Below are 6,805 nucleotides of genomic sequence, written 5' to 3'. Positions count from 1 at the left end.
CTGGGGGGTGATTTCTCGCTTTCTGTCTCTATGTCTCTCTCTGTCTGTCTGGTGAACGCACGCGCCCTATAGCGAAAACCTCTCCCAAACAAAACAAAACAAAACAAAACAAAACAAAAACAAAGTTCTTCTCTGCAGAGTATACAGCAGAAGTAAAAGGCTTCTGAGGAGGAGAGCACTTCCTATTTGCCAGATTTACTTTATTAATTATTATTATTATCTTTTTAGAGAGATTTTTGTTATAGGGCACATGTGCTTGCTGGAGAGATAGAGAGACAGAAAGTGAGAAAGGGATGGCCATGCTGCAATACCTTCTCCTCCATTCTCCTCTCAGAATTTTGGGCACACACACACATATGCCTACCATGAGTTTCAAGCCTCTAGGTCCAGGACTTGAACCATGGTTGACCATGTGTGAGTCCAGCAATGTAACCATTATGCCATCTGCTGGTCCCTTATTTATTTATTTTAAAAATTTGCAATCGGGAAGAGAGACACAGAGAGAGAGAAGAAAACTGCTAAATCACCATAAATCACCAACCTCCTGGGGGGCCAGGGGAATGGCCATGCCACAGTCTTCTCATCCTTTCTTCTCTTAGGATTTTGAGTATACACACACACACACACACACACACACACACACACACACACACACGACTGGTGGGTTTCTTAACCTGCTGGGTTTGGAATTCAAACCGTGCAGTTGACCATGTAATATCTAGCCACCTTAGCTACCAGACCAACTGCTGTCCCACTATATGCCAATTTCGCAGATTTAATTCTCATTTATCTTGATACCAACAGTATGAAGTAGGTGATATATCCCTATTTAAAAACAGAGGAAACTGAGTCTCAGAGTGGTCAGGTGACTTAGCCCCCAGATGCCAGAGCCAGGCTTGGAGCCCAGCTCTGGCTGGGCCTAGGGTTTGTGCCCTTCTTGATTCCTGGTCTGACTCTCTGTTGATGTGCCTCAGGGTCAAAGACAGAAGGGTGGGTCTTAGCCTCCATCTCCGTGCATGACTGGGCTTCTCATTCAGTACCAGGTATTTATTTGCCAAGTGCTTTCTGTATGCCAGTTACTGTTAGAGATGTGGGGATGCTGCGGAGAGCAATCAGCATAGACAGGGCTTTGCCCTGATGGAGCTCACATTCCAGCAGGGGTAGAATAAGCAGTAACTGAGAAAGCAATGGAATAAGATAGAGCAAGGTGGGGCTGGAAGTGGCTTGGTGGGTGAGGCACTGGACACCCACATGACCAACTGCTGTTTGAATCCTAGACCTGATGGCGTGCTTTCTTACTTTCCCTTTCTCTCTGGTCAAATTAAAAAAAATAAAATAACAATAACAAATAAACTAAATAAAAATTTTTTTTTAGGAAAAAATTAGGTAAATGTAAAGAGAATATCACTTCCATTCTAACACAGCTTCTCCTCTGTCCTCTCGTCTTCACTCTTTCTCTCATTTTTTTTGGAGAGGTTTTTGCTATAGGGCGTGTGCCCTCGCCAGACAGACAGAGAGAGACTGACAGACAGAAAGCAAGAAATCACCCCCTAGGGGGGATGCCCATGCCACAATCCCTTCTCCTCCATTCTCCTCTCGGGATCTTGGGCATGTATGCACATGCGCCTGGCATGAGTTTTAAGCCACTGGATCCAGGACTCAAACTGCGGTTGCCTACATTGGAGTCCCGCGACATAGCCATTATCCTAACTGCTGGTCCCTTGTCTTCACTCTTGAGCTCAGCAATGGAGCAAGAGTGATCTGAGGGCAGATAGCACCCCCTCCCTTCCATCTCAGCTTGAGACCGTTTCTGCAGTCACACAGACCCTTGTAGGCAGCAGAGAGAGAGGACAGAGAGAGAGGACGAAGGGTGACGTAAGACCTTAGAAAAGGTCTTTCAGGTTCCACACTGTGGATTCAGTGTTCTTCAGAAAGAACCACTGTCTAGAAACACCAAAGGAAATTGAGGGTCAGGCTGATGGTTTTGGGACATGCTGGGCCTGCTGTCTTGGAGCCCAGACGGCCCTTGTTTCTCCCTAGTTGGCTGAGATTGTTCCCATTGTTCCTTTCTGGCCCTGCTCCCTCCATTGCTGGGATGCAGAAGGATCCTTTGGGTGCCGGCAGTGGGCCCAGAGAGGCTGTACATTGTCCTTGCCGGCCAGGTATCTAGTTCCCGTCTTCTGCTAATAGCTCCTGCTTTGCCTGGGAATCCTTCCCTCCTGGGAGTTAATTTTTGTCAGTGGTTCTATCAGGGGCATCTCCTGGGCTTATGGATCCTCTATGGCCCATCAGACACTGACTCCTTGAAAACCAGCCCTCAAATGGAGTCATGGAAACTGAGGTGACCGACTCTGATTCATCCCCACAGTAGGGCTCTGTAAAGACCATCCATTTGTTCCTTCTTCCAAGATCCCCAGGGCAGCCTGTATACCTGTCCTTAAAATTTCAGCTTTTCTTTCACTCCTGTGGGTTGTTCTGAATTCCTCTTTTGCTTCACTCAGAGTGGCTGTTTATTGCTTGCAACCACACCTTAATGGAGAAGGGGAGAGATGGCTGTTAGGAACCTACTCTGTGCCGTGTACTTTACCTGCATATTTCATTAACTCTTCCTAACAGTTCTCTGAGTTTACCTGTTTCACGAAGGAGGAAACAGATACAGAAGACAAGATGACTTATGTAGAGTTATACAGCTATGAAGAGCTAGAAGGCAGTGCTGAGATTCCATGGTGTGTCCTTTTCCCACCATATGCCCCAACCACTTGCCCACATCCCGACGCACAGTAGGGATAGGGGACGGAGGGTGGAGCATGCAGCAATGTGGTGGGCATGCGTGAGGTTGGCATACTACCAAATGTTCTATCAATAAGCCTCATATGGAGTCATCTGCCCCATAGCCTGTGGCCTTGCGGTCATCCTTTTCCTCTTCAGATGAGTGACATTTCTTCCCTCGCCCCATGACTCACTTTTTTCCGGTCTTGCTGTCTCCTTTCTGATCTATGACTTGCACTCTGTACACCATGATGACGTTGGCTGCACATAACTGGTTCCCTGAAATCAGAAAATCTGCACTGTTACCTCCCTGTCTGCTGTTCAGCAGTTCTTCTCTCCCTCCCTCTGGTCACACACAGGGATGCTCCAACTCTGAGCTCAACCTTCTTCCCACCAAGTTCCTGTTCGCATCTTGGTTCTCAGTCTTGCCCCTATGGGAGGGACTCAAGGCAGATCCTTGTTTCCTTCTCTCCACTCACCCCATGGGGTGGAGAAAGCAGTCTAACAGTTGTTTTCCCTTTACTGTGGTAAAATACATGTGACGTAACGGCCATTTTTAATCATCGTACTGTGAAATCGAATCGTGATTTAATTCAATTCAGTCCTTTCAGTGTTGTGCAACCATCACAGTATCTACTTCCAGAACATCTTACCATTCCGAAAGGAATCCCTGTCCTAAATATGTAGTCATTCTCCACTTCCTACTCCCCTGGCCCTGGCACTCATTAATCTTTGTCTGATGGTGTTATTTTTTCCCCTTCTTTTTAAAGTTTATTTATTTATTTCTTCTGGGAGTAAAATAGACAGAGAAACAGAAAGCACTCCCAGCAAGGACTGATGCTATGATCCATCCCCAATCTTAACCAGCCGCAGGGTGCACCGGTGTAATTAGGGTGGTCTCCAGACATGAACCCACTACGTCTCCATGTGGGTCAGCCACCCATTGTGTTGTACCACTGTGCCACCATCTAGCACCCTCTGACAGGTTCTGAGCATTCCTACATGGCAGGCATTGTGCTAATCTCGTTATACACACTCTATTAATTTTCAAGAAAACAGCTCTGTGAAATTGAGGTTCTTCCTTTCTTTCCACCGATGAGTTAACAGAGGCCTAAGGGGGGAAGATTTATGTAAAGTCACAAAAACTGAAAATTTTGTGAACTTGGACTATAACCCCCAGCCCAGAATCTGGACCATAAATCCCAGCCCACTACTGTGTCCAGTTCATGCTAAATGATGACCAAGATCCAAGATGTATGTCTGAGAGACTCCTAAGCACATCTTCTTTCCATTCTGGAAGAGTATGCTTCTCATTCCACTGTGAAGATCAGCGGTAACAAAAAATGTAGTTAGCACACATAGAGATGACTTATTTCCTAGGAATTTTCCAGGATCTCAGTCGCTGGATAGAAGGAAGTTGCTTGATGGCAAGGTCTCGGATAATGTGACCTAAAAAACTGTTGGAGGCCTTCACAAATCTGGGGATCGCACACAGGGGAGCAGACTAAAGAACAGAGCCACTCTAAATGTGCCATGGGCTGAGGGGACCTCATGAGGGGACGGAGTCCCTGGGTGCCTGGTTCTTGTCTATTGGTCATTCCAGAGTCTTTGCTCAAGAGCATGGGCTCCTGGTTTCCAAGACCCTGTAGACTGTCTTTCCTTGTGGTCCCAGAAATGAAAAAAGCAACTGCAATCTCCACATCCACAAACAGAAACAAAGGCTGGGGGTCAGCAGGTGACATGGTAGTTAAGACACTGGACTCTTACATGGTTGACTATAGTTCAAGTCCAGATCTGACGGATTGAAAGTCACTCTAGATAAGTGTGCATATGTGCCCGAAATTCTAGGAGGAGAATGGAGGAGAAGGGATTGTGGTGTGGTTGTACCCCTGGGGAATGCTTTCTCACTTTCCCACTTTCCTTCTCTCTGTCTCTCTCTGGTGAGTGCACGTGTCCTACAGCAAAAACCTTTAAAAAATAAAAAGAAAGGAAGGCTACATTGGCTATAACAGAAACGTTATGACATGTAAGTAAGGCAATTTTTCTGATCTTTCTAACTACATTTTTGTGTTATTAAGGAAAATCTTTTTTGGAAGCCTCATCTTACATCATACCCAATATTACCAAATATAGTACAGTGCATCCAGTATCACAGTTAATATAATTTACATACATGTGATTTTCATATGGATAATTTACATATATACATTGAGGTAGGTCAATTGACCATACAAAATTTTGTAGACATTTAATTAAACATTTAATTAAACATTTATAATTGCAATTTTGTCATTTTATTTTAGTATTTCAGACAATACAGCCTTTCTTCCAGATCTCAAGGAATTATGTAAGTCTTTGAAAAAGCCCAATGACCATCAGGCACTGTGTTCTTATTCTTTTTTTTTTCTTTCTGTCCCCCCCACCCCCCCATACACACACACAGGACACATGTGCTTGCTGGAGAGAGAGAGAGACAGTGAGAGGGAAAGTGAGAAATCATCCTGCAGAGGAGATGACCACACGACAATCCCTCCTGGGATCTTCAGTATGCACACACATGTGCCTAGTGTGACTTTCAAGCCTCCAGGTCTGGGACTCAAATAACGATATGTCATGTGGAAGTCCAGTAACATAACTATTATACCATCTGCTGTCCCCATCATGGTTTCTTGAATAACCTGGTTTTGTGGGCCTCTTTGAAGGTAGCATTTTGCTCATTCATCTGTCTCTGGTCATCTTTCATGCAACCAGATAAGAGATCAGAGGTGAAGTCTTCACTGATTTGGAACAATATGAACATAAATCCCCCAACTAAGTGTTCTAACAGTACATTTTTACATATCTTGCTTTATCTGGGCACTTAATGCTAGGAAATGAGGGAGGGAGCAGGGGTTGTCATTGAATGGATTTTGAGTAGTGTAAAAGTCGACCAAATATCTGGGTGCCTGTGGGCAATAGGCTATCTAGCAGAAGAATGGGAACCGATAAAGTGTCCAAGTCTTGTGATAATGTGGTGGTTCAAAAACTGTATTACGAAATGTAATTGAGAGATGTTTCACATACATTAAAACGCACAAATCTTAAGTGTGCAGCTTCAACTTTTGTTTTAACCTGCAGAAATAAATCCTAGTCTGACTTCTAGCACTATTGAGAGTTTAGCCTGTTCTTGCCCTTCACATGAATGGCTTCATGCTCTATCCCACTCTTGTTTCTTGCTTTCTTTACTCATTCTAAAGTCTTGTGAAATTGTCCATGTTGCTGTGTTTATCAGTAACTTATTTTTTTCATCCTGGGGGCATTTAATTGTGTAAATATGCAGTCACTTGTTTATTCTTTTACTCGTTAGTGGAAATTTAGGGTTCTTTTTTTTTTTTTCCCTAGTTTTGGCTCTTGTGAATACTACTGTTAGCATTTGTGACAAGTTATTTGCAGATATATGTCTTCATTTTTTCCTGAGTAAATATTTGGAATAGAATTCGTGAATCATAATGTAGTTGTGTATTTAATTTAGAAAGAAATTGCTGAGTAGCTTTCCAAAGTGATTGGACCTCTCGACAGTGTATTAGCATTCTAATTTTTACATATCTTTGGTAATTCTTGGTTATTGTTAAGTCTTTTTAATTTAGCCATTCTCCTGTTGGATGTTAAAGAGTATCTCACTGTATTTTAAAATTCTATTTCCCTGACGACTAATGATGTTGAGTAGCCTTTCATATACTATTGGCCAGTAGCAAATCTTCTTTTATGATGTGACTGTTCAAGTTTTTGCTTTTTTGTGTGTGTGTGTGCATTCATCAGAGAGAGACAAGTTGAGGGGTAGGTGGTGTGGAAGTACCGCCCATGGAGAATGGTCATACCGCAGTTATTTCTCTTCCATCTCTCCTTTCAGGATTTTGGGCATATACATACACACATCCAGTGAATTTTTTAAGCTACTAGGTCTGGAACTTGAATCTCATGGTTGGCCATGTGGAATCCAGTTGCCTTAACCACTAGGCCATGGAGCTGAACTACTTATTTTTTGTTATGTTGTTTG

The sequence above is a fragment of the Tupaia chinensis genome, unplaced genomic scaffold (assembly GCF_000334495.1).
Source record: "Tupaia chinensis unplaced genomic scaffold, TupChi_1.0 Scaffold000289_1, whole genome shotgun sequence".
In the NCBI taxonomy this organism is placed as follows: domain Eukaryota; kingdom Metazoa; phylum Chordata; class Mammalia; order Scandentia; family Tupaiidae; genus Tupaia; species Tupaia belangeri.
Note: the sequence above shows the minus strand (reverse complement) of the source record.